Consider the following 12,291-nt stretch of genomic DNA (forward strand, 5'->3'; position numbering starts at 1 on the left):
TAGGATTGAAAATATTTGTCAACAAATAGCAAATGAATGAGGAAATCTATTCCAGGTTGCTGAATCACCTAGGTTCTCCCATGATGGTCTAACTTCCCCAGCCTTGGAGAACTTTATTAAATCAGGACATTTATGTCAGACACAACCTCATATTGTATATAAAAAAACTTTATAATTTGCACGGCCAAAAAAACACACTTTAATATTTATTAGATCATCTTTAGTTTTGTTATGGCACACTTTTGACATGGTATCAGTTTCAATAGGTTTCTGCCATATCACAACAATTATTTCTGTCCGGTTGCATTTATTTTTCACCAAGATCTTGTATTGATGGCAGAGGGTTGGACTGCTGTGTAAAGTCTTCTACTACACATCCAAAGGATTCCCAAAGGGTTAGGGTCTGAACTCTGTGCAGCCCATTCCATGTGTGAAATAATACTTCCTTCACCACTCTTTCACAATTCGAGCCTGATAAATCCTGGCATTGCCATCCCGGAATATGGCTGTGCCATAAGGGAATAAAAAAAACATTGATAAAAAAAACCTTGGTTATTCAATATATTCAGATAGTCAGTTGACCTCATTTTTTGGGGAAAAACATTGCTGAACCTAAACCTGATCACCTGAAGCAACTCCAGATCATACCACTGCCCACATAGGCACCCCAGTTCATAGGACTGACCCAACACACACCCCAGATCACTGGACTGACCCCACAGGCAACCCAAACCATAAGACTGACCCCACAGGCACCCCAAACCATAAGACTGCCCACACAGGCACCCCAAATTATAAGACTGACCCCACAGGCACCCCAAATTAAAGGACTGCTCCCACACAAACCCTAGATCATAAGACTGTCCCACGGGCCCCCCCAGATCATAAGACTGCCCACACGGGCCCGCCAATTCATGACTGACCCCACAGGCACCCCAAATCATAAGACTGACGGAACACACACCCCAGATCATAAGACTGTTACCACAGGCACCCAAAACCATAACACTGCCCACACAGGCACCCCAAATCATAAGACTGTCCACACAAGCAACCCAAATCATAGGACTGCTCCCACGCACACCCCAGATAATAAGACCGCCCCCCAGGCAACCCAGATCACAAGACTGACCCCACAGGCACCCCAGATCATAGGACTGTACCCACAGGCACCTCAAATTATAAGACTGATACCACAGGCAACCTAAATAATAGGACTGCCCCCACAGGCATCCTACATCATAAGACTGGCTCCACAGGCACCCAAGATCATAAGACTGACCCCACAGACACCCCAGATCATAAGACTGGCCCCCGATCATAAGACTGCCCCCACCGACACCCTAGATCATAAGACTTGCCCCCGATCATAAGACTGCCCCCACAGACACCCTAGATCACTTAACACTGCTCTTCATGTGCCAGACAAAGTCAGTACAGGTTATACTACATATAATACATGAATTTGTATATAAAGTATTTATTATAATAATGTGTGACCTTCATGTCTCACACATCCTGTGGATTTGTAAATATACATATGAGTGAAATTTAATACTGGGAATTTACAGTGAAAAGTCCCATTTGGTAGAATAGAAATGGCAAATTTCAGGTGGTTTTGGGTAGTTTTTTTTTTGGGGGGGGTATAATGGTTTTTAAAGGATTTCCAGAGAATATATGATGTCCTTCCAACTAATCTGAACCTGTTCTTGTACCAAAAGAATCAAAATCCTTTCTCTCACACTGTAGGAAACTGACACATTTTTTTCATTCTTACTTTTTTATTATGCCCATATCTTGGGATAAAAATCGCTCTCATTAAGCGGATGCATGTAATCCTATAATGCATTAAAATAACTCTTGTGTACCTTGCTCTGTAATGTGATCTGGCCCACCTTCAATAGAGAGATTTAATGGAGTAAAGGGAGAGGTAGGGCAGAAGTGCTGGGGAAGAACATGATAAAGATACTGAAATGATCCTTTGATGTAAATCATTATTCTCAGACCTAAGTACCCAGATGAAGCTTAGGGGGTTTGTTTTAAGTCACTCACGTGGTTTCTTGTTCACACACAGATCTCACCTGAGGCTATAAAGTCCTTACCTGTCAGGATATTACTTATCAGTCTCCACTTATGTCCAACTCAAGAAGAAACTTTTACAGAGGAGGGGAGGCATTCAAATAAAAAAGGTCAGTTTATATTATTGATTTTTTTTTTTTTATTTACCATTTGTATTTTTTCCTGTTTTAGTTATATTTTCCTAGATTGTCTTTTTAATTTGTTTTCTCAATTTTTTTGGTAATTTTACTTTTCTTCATTTTTCCTCTTTGTTCATTTTCTTTGTTTTCAGTTTTTTGTCACCCATATTCTCCTTTACTTTATATATATCTTTTTTTTTTGCTCTCCGATTCTTTTCAGATTACTTTTCTATGCTCTGCATTTTTAAATATATTCAAGAGAGTTTTTAAAGTAAGATTACAAAATTGTGTTTTGACTGTATAGACACTGGGAATAGGTGGGTCATTTGGGGTTTATACTATATTCATTGCTATTTGTATATTTTCAGGTACATGCAGTGAATTTTAAATTACCCAAAATAGCATAGAAAATAAATAAATCACCAACTAATATAAGTTTTATTTTATTACTTAATATTTAGTGTACCTCAAACTTTTGGGTGAAAAACCTACTGAAAGCTACAATCCAGGAAGGCATAATAGACAGAAATGAATCCAGTTCTGTGGCTCTTACATCATTACATTTAGTTATTTTTTTATGCTTGCAGTGTAAGTAACTGAATTTGGCTTGGCATCAGTCTCTTGCAATCCCCATACAAAAGAGTTTAGGTTGGGAAAGGGGGAAGCAGCACAAAGTCAATCAGCTGCAGTGCGTATATGCTAACAGTGGGAATGCTGATAGATGAAGAAAACAAAGCGACCAATAACTTAAGGTAGAGCTAAAACACAAAAAAATGTGTTTTTTCTGGAAAATGACATGCAAAGTCTCTTCAGCCATAAAAAAGGCCTTATTATTGGTTATTTGCTAGTGATTGAATATTTATGTATTTCCTCTTTCCCTCACTGTGCATGTACCATGGGCATAAAATGGGCCAGGTGCCAGGGACGATATAACTTCTGCGCACATGCATACAAAGTGCATTACCTTTGGCTGCTCGATGCTAGGATGCCTGGGAACCCAGATGTAGCACTATCAGAGATGGCCGCTGACAGGGCAGAGCACGATGCCTGCATTGTACATGGCATACTGGCAGATTATAGTGAATGTAAACCCCCACAAACAAGTTTAAATTCACTAGCAGATTTTTTTTCCAAAATCCAATAAAGTAATCGAAGCTGAAGTGAATCAGAAGTAAAATGCACTTCACACCAATTATTTGCAATCAATTTTTTTACTCCTCAATGGTTGTAAAATTATGGTATGTGTTGGTAGATTGTGTACAAATAATCCTGTACAATCACTCTTTGGCTTTCTCTGAGAAAATGATTGGATTATAAGAATGGTGCACACATGTGGACCAACATACAGGAAACCAGAGATATCATCTTGGATGACCTTCCCAGTGCTGGCCATACATGTAGCAAATTTTGGGTTTAATTACCTATAGCCTTTAGATAGTAAGATACAAAAATCTATCAGTCATTTTACAGGGGAAAGATTATATTTGTGTTTATATAGTACAATATATTACACAGAACTATACAAAATCCATAGTCATGTCACTAAGGGACTCACAATATAATGCCCCTACTATAATTTTAGATATATGTCATTAACAGTCTAAGGACAATTTTGGGGGAAGCCAATTAATTTACCTGTGTGTTTTCGGAATGTGGGAGGAAACCCACACAAACAGTGGGAGAACATACAAAACAACATGCAGAAAATGTTGTGACCAAGATTCGAACCTGGGATGGCCATTAGAACTGTAAAATATAGAATAGTGTGTTACTTGTAGATTAGCTGATGATTCTGTTATGTAAAGATGTAGTACCGCTATTTAACTCCTGACACTTAGGACAGTACGTTATAAATAAGGGCAGATCCTCTCCAGGTGGGGAACATCAAGTTTGTTTGTATTAATAACATGTGTTGTCAGCACAGATCATTATTTTTCTCTTTTTAAAGACGTTTTTTGTCCCGCTATTCAGAATGTGTGTCAAACATTCCTTGCAGATGTGTAATAAATGAGCACTGGCATTTTTGTATATGAGGATGCTATATATTTGAAGATATATATATATGAGGATCCTGCAGGAATGGACTACTCAGGATGTCAGTACAGCTGGTTGGGAAATCTAAAACGTTTATATATATATATATATATATATGTAGAAACATAAATTTATATATATATATAGGTAAATACAGTTTAAGATGATCAAACAGCTAAATACACAAATGACATCCACGTATAAGTAGCTGTTTAATTTTTAGGGGTTTGCATTTCTGTTTATTCAGAGTTTTACACAGCTCTGCCACACTATGCAGAAATGTCGGTCAGTTGGATATACAGGTCTTGTCCCTTTCCTAACCTGTGACATGACTATGAAAGGAGAGGCCACAGATTGATCAGTTCATTTCTTTGTCACTTTATTCTCTACTCTTATCAGTATGCTCCCTGTAATGCAGCAGAACTCACTGGCGTCTTGTGCTGCTTCATGAGATGGATACAATATCAGAATCAGACACTCACATTTAATGATTATTGAGTACAGAGCTGCAATAATTATAATTATTTGCTATATCTACCTTCTAGGTTCAGCTTTAAATACTAATGAATAATAAACACTGTGGGCTCTATTTTTAAAATGTTCCTCCAGCCTGAAATTCACTGGTGGTGTGTACCAGCGACCCCAACCAAATTTTGGAGGTCCACGGCCCTGGGCGCTGCACCCCCCAGCAGGATCAGGAGAAGGACCCTCCTTGGGGGGGCGCACTGGCCAGAGCTGCAGACCATGTCACCCGTATGCTTCCCAGACTCAGACCTGCGATGGGTCAGTGGGCAGGTTCTGGCATCATGACGTCACTATGGGGGAAGTTTCTTCCCCTTTGAGTGACACACGGCTCCCCACACATGCATGGTCCCGAGTCTGTAAATTTAGTGGTCTGTGACATCCAAAAAGTTGGGGACCACTGGTGCATACTATGGTCATATTTTTCTACAGGTCTCCTATTAAAACAATTACTTATTCTGCCATTTAGTGGCCATTTGTCAAAAGTGCACAGCTGTCACAATAGGAAATGCATAGGCAAGAAACAAATTTTATGAGCGAACTGCAGAAGGAATGATTTACAAATATAGCCCTATATGATATAGTTTGTATATTGTTCTTTAAAATTTATATTAACATCCCCTGCAGAAGGACTGATTTATAAATAAAAGCCCTTTATGATATAGTTTGTATATTGTTCTTTATAATTTATATTAACATCCCCTGCAGAAGGAATGATTTATAAATAAAGCCCTTTATGATATAGTTTGTATATTGTTCTTTATAATTTATAATACCATCCCCTGCAGAAGGAATGATTTATAAGTAAATCTTTATATGACATAGTTTGTATATTGTTCTTTATAATTTATATTCACATCCCCTTGGATTTTTGTGGAGTTACAATTTAGACCTGAAATTGATTTAATTTTGCATTGTTTGCATTAGATTTACACATATAAATTTACATACAGATTACATACAACATTTGTGTTACTATTAAAGGGGAAAAGCACTTATTGAGACAAAAAAGCTTTCTAAGGGAAAGTTTTCCTCTCGAGTCAGTATAGTTCTCTGGAAAAAAAATATACTCACAACCAAGAATAAAATCAGATTTTGGATTGGATTTTTTATCCCCTGATTTACATACCATAACTTTTCCAGGTCCTCCTCTGAATCACTACTCAGTAGAAACATTTTTACATTACAGATATCAGGCTTTTGAAGTATGCCTGTATCCGTATCTGTACACCAGAATCATGCTATGTTTTCCTATTCTTTTTAGCCCTGGCTCTGTCAAATTGGATGAGGAATACAGTGGATTACACACAGGTACATTACTACTAGATACTGCCACAGATTCTCAAAAGGATTCAGGTCTGGGCTTTGACACTCAGGTATTAAACCTTTCCACTGTAGATTTGACTCTGTGTTTAGCATTTCTTCCTGGGCACATTGGATACATTGTTGTTGTGTTGTTGTGTTATACAAGTCTTTTGACAACTCCTTTTCGGCAAAACTATATTTTCTAATTACTTTTTATAAAGCTCCTTTTTTTAATGTCCCAGATTATAGGTGTCCAGTGGTAGTTTCCCTTATTGCTGCTGTAAATTGTGTCTCTGCCCAATGCCCTCCTTACCTACCCATTTAGTCTTAGTGAACAGTTTTCTTTCGTGGTTGTGTTATATACGTCCAATGGGAGTGGACGCACTTACAAAGCTTCTGGAACCTAAAGTGAAATCATACGGCAACAAAAAAGATTGTAACCATTCATCACAATGTCTAAAATTAAAAAATGATGTTTAGGCAGAACTTCTGTTTTAAAGGACACCTTTAGTAAATTTATAAAGATTTACTGTAAAACCCTAAACATTAACTGGTAAGTTGAAATTAGATTCAGGCTTGAACAGTTATACAGTCTTTACCCCCCTACTGAAATTGCTTACTTTGATATTATTGCACACTATGCACTTTTTAAAGTGTACATCAGAACCTGAAGCAAGTCAGAGACTACTTTGTTTTCTGGTAAGGAACTTTAACATAGCCCGTTTCTCTTTATCCCTTGAGGTTCCTCCAGAGGTTGCTAGGGGTTCGTTAAGCAATGTGCAATTTGGACCTCTCAGGTTACCACCGACACCAGAGATTTTGTTGACTATCTGTAAGAGGGAGATCTGCATGCAAGGGTAGCCTGCCTTGGGAATGCCCATTCATCTGACTGTTTGCATTAGGGCTCTGACCAGTACAACTAACCATGTTCTGTCTGTATAGCAAAGAGAAGTACACAGTCTCAGTGATTACATTTAACATTTTATTTGCTTGACAATGAAAGTTAACCCATGAAACCAGCAAAAGCAAATATAGAAGTAAACTTCACGCTTACGTGGTTTTTGACAGCTTTAGGCTTTGAGTCACCAATAGGTAAACATTCGAGGTGATACAAAGTTATGAGGTCACATAGTCATGCCATAATTACTTGCATTCTGAAATGGTATACTCTTGTTTATGGCTAGTTTTTTTATTATATCTCTGAATATTATGGAATGTTCAAATTCCAAACATACTGAAAAGCTGAAAAGCTGAAATTTTGATGAAACTTGATACACACAGAAATCAAACTATACTGTCCTAATCTCACCAGCGCCAGCTGTGAATACTTCAACCAAGCTAATGAACATCTTAGGGTAGACGTAAACATTACAGGTACCGTTCAAACATGTCATTTCATTACTCCCTAAATCCGCAAGAAACTCTTCTGATCTTCAAAACCAAGCTGGTACAGATCCCCATGCCGCTCTGTAAGGGGGTCATAATGTTTACCATAACGGTGGAGGATCAAGCATAGAACAGCTACACTAAAAAATGCATTTTTTGGTTATTATACTTTTTTTGGTTCTTTGGATTTTTAAAACATGCATTATATATATATATATATATAAAATATACATAAGTTGCACCTCCAAGCACACAGTTGCCCCCCAAGGACTTCTGTGGGAAAGGGATGGCATCTGGGGAAGAGCTGGCAGAGGACCAGGAGCCCACAGATAATGCAGTACAAGGCTGTTACAGAGGCAAATTCAGAATTCACTAAGACAGAGGTCATAGACAGGTGATCGATCTGCCAGAAGAGGTATCCAAAAGGAAATACTTAGCAGAGTTGGGGTCACTGGCAAAAGGTTAGTCCAGGCAGCATACAATGCAAGAGTCAGGAACAGGCAAAGTCAGCAGTGAATTTTTTAAAATCATACACCAGCAGCAAAACAGCCAAGCTTAATACTACAACATGCACAGGTTACTGGGAGCAGAAAGGCTATAAAGCCCTAGCAGCAAATGGCACCGCAGGACCGGGATCAGAAACTACTCTGCTCATTAGCCTCGGCACAACTCCAAATTCCCTTCAGCTACACTGTCTCAGTGCAGTGGATACAGAGAGACCATTCTCAGTCAAAAGGAAACCGGGGTTGCCTCACACTGTAGAGCAGAGGACTGGCAGCCATTTGCCTGATCTCTCCTGCTGCTTCAAGTGATGCTGGCAAAGAGAATAAACATGGTGCGCATACCTGCGGTAGTATACAAAATGGGATCGCTGACCAGGGAATTGTCTCCTAACGCATAGTTGACCAAGGGCCTGCTCTTAACATTACAATGTGAGTGTAGGAACCCTCAAGGCATGGGCCCACTACTTCTTGCTTTCACAGGATGTCCCCAGTCTGCCAGGTTAAGTGACTCCAGATGTCATTTAACATGGAAGGCTTAGGACATCTAATAGTTACTGTGAGAGACTGCACAAAAGAAAAGTCACAGTTACATCCAGAACTACTTTTTTTATTTCTGATTCCTCTAGGGAACCTGTTCAAAAAGAAAAAAAAGTGGAGTTGGGTTCTAACAAAATGAAATTGGTTTATCTTATCATTGGTCTTCCAACCAATTTTCAGTTATATATTTAAATGGACTTTTGAAACAAAGGCATAAGGCAAAGAAACACTACCCTCAGGTAAACTTTACAAGAATTTAAAATGAGAAAATAATAAACAGTATTAAAGGAATTTTGTCATAAAAAACACACTTGTGTGCAAAGACTCTATTGGAATCAGCAACTCATTTACCATTTGTTTTAGAGTTGTGATACTGTATATAGACTTAAGCTACGTACACACGTCAGATTTTTATCGCCCGATAATCGGCATCGGCCAATTATCCGGCGAAAATCTGCCGTGTGTACAGTCGGTGTCGTCCATCGTCCGGACGACCGACCTGCCGGATCCACGGACGATGGACGACAGCCGATCCTAATGAAAGGGAAGGGGAGAGCGCGCAGCAGGGTGCCGCTCCGTCGCTCCCCCCCTCCCCTCTCCATAGAGCATGAACGGTGCTGTATGTACAGCACCGTTCATGCATCGTGCACTCCCTTGTCGTTGGAAAGGATCCTGAAAGATCCTTTCCAACGACAAAAATTGGAAGTGTGTACGCAGCTTTAGTGTTTATTGCTTCAGAACTAGCATGAAATACATTAGTTGGGAGTTTATAGTGTTAATATCCTTTTTCACAGAGGTATTATATCACAGATTACTATACCAAGTGAAAGTTTGGCCATGGCAATGAACTGGTTAAGCATGAATGAACCGTTCTGTCTTTGAAGGTGCTGTGATCTCACCTTCCTAATGTAGTTTGACTCTGCAAATTGCCAATCTTTCAGAGGGACCTACATCAACCGCAGCTGCAGGTTACAAGGAATTTGCAATCTGTTTATGTTTTCCTTTCATTTTTTTCTTTCAGGTTTAGGAATTACAGGGGATACTGAAAGAAGGAATCAAAAGATCCCCCTCCTTGTTTCCATGTTCTATCTTCTCCTTCATTATCTCTGTGTATGAAAAGATCACAAAGCAAAATCTTTTCAAGTGTGGATTAACAGGACAGCCAAGAAGCTCCTGGATAAGGACCATGTCTGGGAAATTACAGCCGTAGACTGGGTGGTATTCGATAAAATAAGATTGTATTAAATTTAGCCTTCCATCCATATGTATGGTATTATAGTATCTTTTCTTGAATGACCAGTCAAACCATGAACATCCGGATGCATTGAAAAGTCTCAAGAGAAATAAGCGGTGCAGTTATTTTGGACTTTCACTTTATCTCTGCTAAGTTATGAACTTCAGTAAACAAGATATGTTTTTCAATAGAAAATCACTGCATTCCATGGCTATCCCTTGGGGATTCCACTTTGACCATTGTGAGGCCTCTTTAAGAGATTCATATGGAGTCTCCTTCCACTTTGATTCTGCTTCATGCTGGGAGAGTAGATACTCTGGACATTTTTCATGCTTGCCCTTCCAAAGCCACCTTGGACTTTGTGATTATTCCTTGGAGCCAGCTTTTATCCGGAAGAGGAATGAAAGGGAGAGACAACGGGTGAGATGTGTTAATGAGGGCTACACACGACTCAGGCAGCATCTTCCCCAAGACATGGCTGAGAAGCGTTTGAGTAAAGTGGAAACACTTCGTGCTGCTATTAGATACATCAAACGTCTTCAAGGATTACTGGATCTGGAGTCCCTGAGGTCTCCATTAGAAGACACTCAATCTGATCTACATGAACAAAGTCACACAAAGAAAGAAAGAGGACCATCTGCACTCTTTGCCAGCCCTCCAGACTCTCCACAAAATCAATGTTTACCAAAACACCAACTTGCCCTAAAACCTACAACCAGAAGTGACCATTTACAGGAGAACCAGAATTCTCTTGAGATATGATCTCAATGCAGGCTTTGTAGGCTTGAAATACATTTCTAGATACAAATGTTGACTTAACATTGGTCTTTGCTCAGCCACATACTTAAGGGATGCATGCAAACTGTATGCTGATGTCAACCTATTTTATGTGTCTATTATATATTGTACACATTTATTGTATTTTGGTTTTGCTTCATGCATCTCACTTTATTGCTTCTGTTGGGTAAATAAATGGATCAGGCTTGCTGCTTGCATATATTTTGTTTTATTTAGCATCAGTAAATCTTCCTTCTCAAATGTGAAAACCTAAAGCTAAATGTTAGATAAACAGCTCAAAGGTTTTACCTTGTTTTTACCTTGAGAGCTACACAACACAGCCAAGTTAGTCAATTTTTTTTGACCACCCCAATGTCTTTATAACTCTTTTATACATAACTGTATGTCTTAAGCATTATGTGATGTGCAAAGTTCTCTCCCTTTTTGGATCTTCTCAGGAGATGTGTTAGGACTGTCCTTTCCTTTTGTCCACACATACATAGTGGTTGGGGTGTTCTGCAGTCCCGAAAAGCAGCTGGCAGAATGTACAAGCATTTTGAGGAGATATAACAAAAAATGTTCAGTTGTATATTTAAAAGACCAAAGGGTTGATATAGTTAATTGCAAAAATTTTAAAAGTAACAAATCTGCTGTAAGTCCCTGAGGCTGTTGCAAAATATGCACAGAATACTGGCAGGTTATGGCATGGTTTCCCTCCAGTGTGCCCTGTGTGTCCAGCGATGTGAGGTCCATGTTCCTCCTCATTGCTCTGTCTATAGTCCCTGCCATCTTCTTCAAATCTTCCCCATCCTCTTTCCTAATTGATTGGCCATTGATAATTAATCCTATTATTCCTATGTACATGAATTGGAGTTATATCAACCCAGCCCCCGGCTCCATAACAGCAACATAAATGTGCCTACAGTGGGTTAGAAATGTACCACAAGCAGCATAATATAATGGCTTAATCCTATTAGTCCATTGCATTAATGTGTGTCCATGCAGAAACATGTATAGTAATGCAAGGTGCTGAAATTTAACTGGCATGTGTTGGTTTGCTATTTATTTTATTGGTCTCCAATGGCACCACTGTTCAAGTTTTACAAAACTCAGCATGTACTACATTTCTTCATGATTTGTAGCAGTGGGCTTCCCATTCCAATAAATAGGCTTCCTAATGCAATGCATAGAAATAATCACCTTTGTTTTCAAATGTAGTTTTGGTTTGGGTTTGGTTATGTATTAATAACAAATGTATTGTATATTTAAATAATATTAGTGTAGCTGACTGAAGTCTCTCTGACTAAGAATGGGTGAATCTTAACTGTAAGCCTATCAGGTTGTCAGATATCAAGCAAAGGGCTAAAAGGATAGATGTTTAAGCATTTTAAAGATGGAGAGACCGGGAAGAATCCAGGTAACATGATGCTCATTCTTCATAGCCCTGTGGGCAGACTGGTAATGCCATGAACTGTGAAAATACAATAGTAAATAGTGGTGGCACCCAGGAGGGTTGAAAGTAGAGGGTGGGAACCAGGGAACTAGCATTTTCGGAGATGATCGGCAGCTTCAGCATTTGTTTTTATCCCAGTACAGTAGTAGATGAACACATTCTGAAAAAAAGCATTTCTGGGCTTTCACAAAACCCTGCATACTTTACATACACAGAGGCATAAACACTTTTGTAGGAACCAAACAATGAAAAATCTGGGGTTCTGCTTTAGTTTTTTTTCCAGACAACCTGTTTTTCAACTATTGTAAATGTCAAAGTCAACTTTCTGAATGCTCAAAGCAG

Source organism: Pyxicephalus adspersus, chromosome 2 (assembly GCF_032062135.1).
Source record: "Pyxicephalus adspersus chromosome 2, UCB_Pads_2.0, whole genome shotgun sequence".
Taxonomy (NCBI): Eukaryota; Metazoa; Chordata; class Amphibia; order Anura; family Pyxicephalidae; genus Pyxicephalus; species Pyxicephalus adspersus.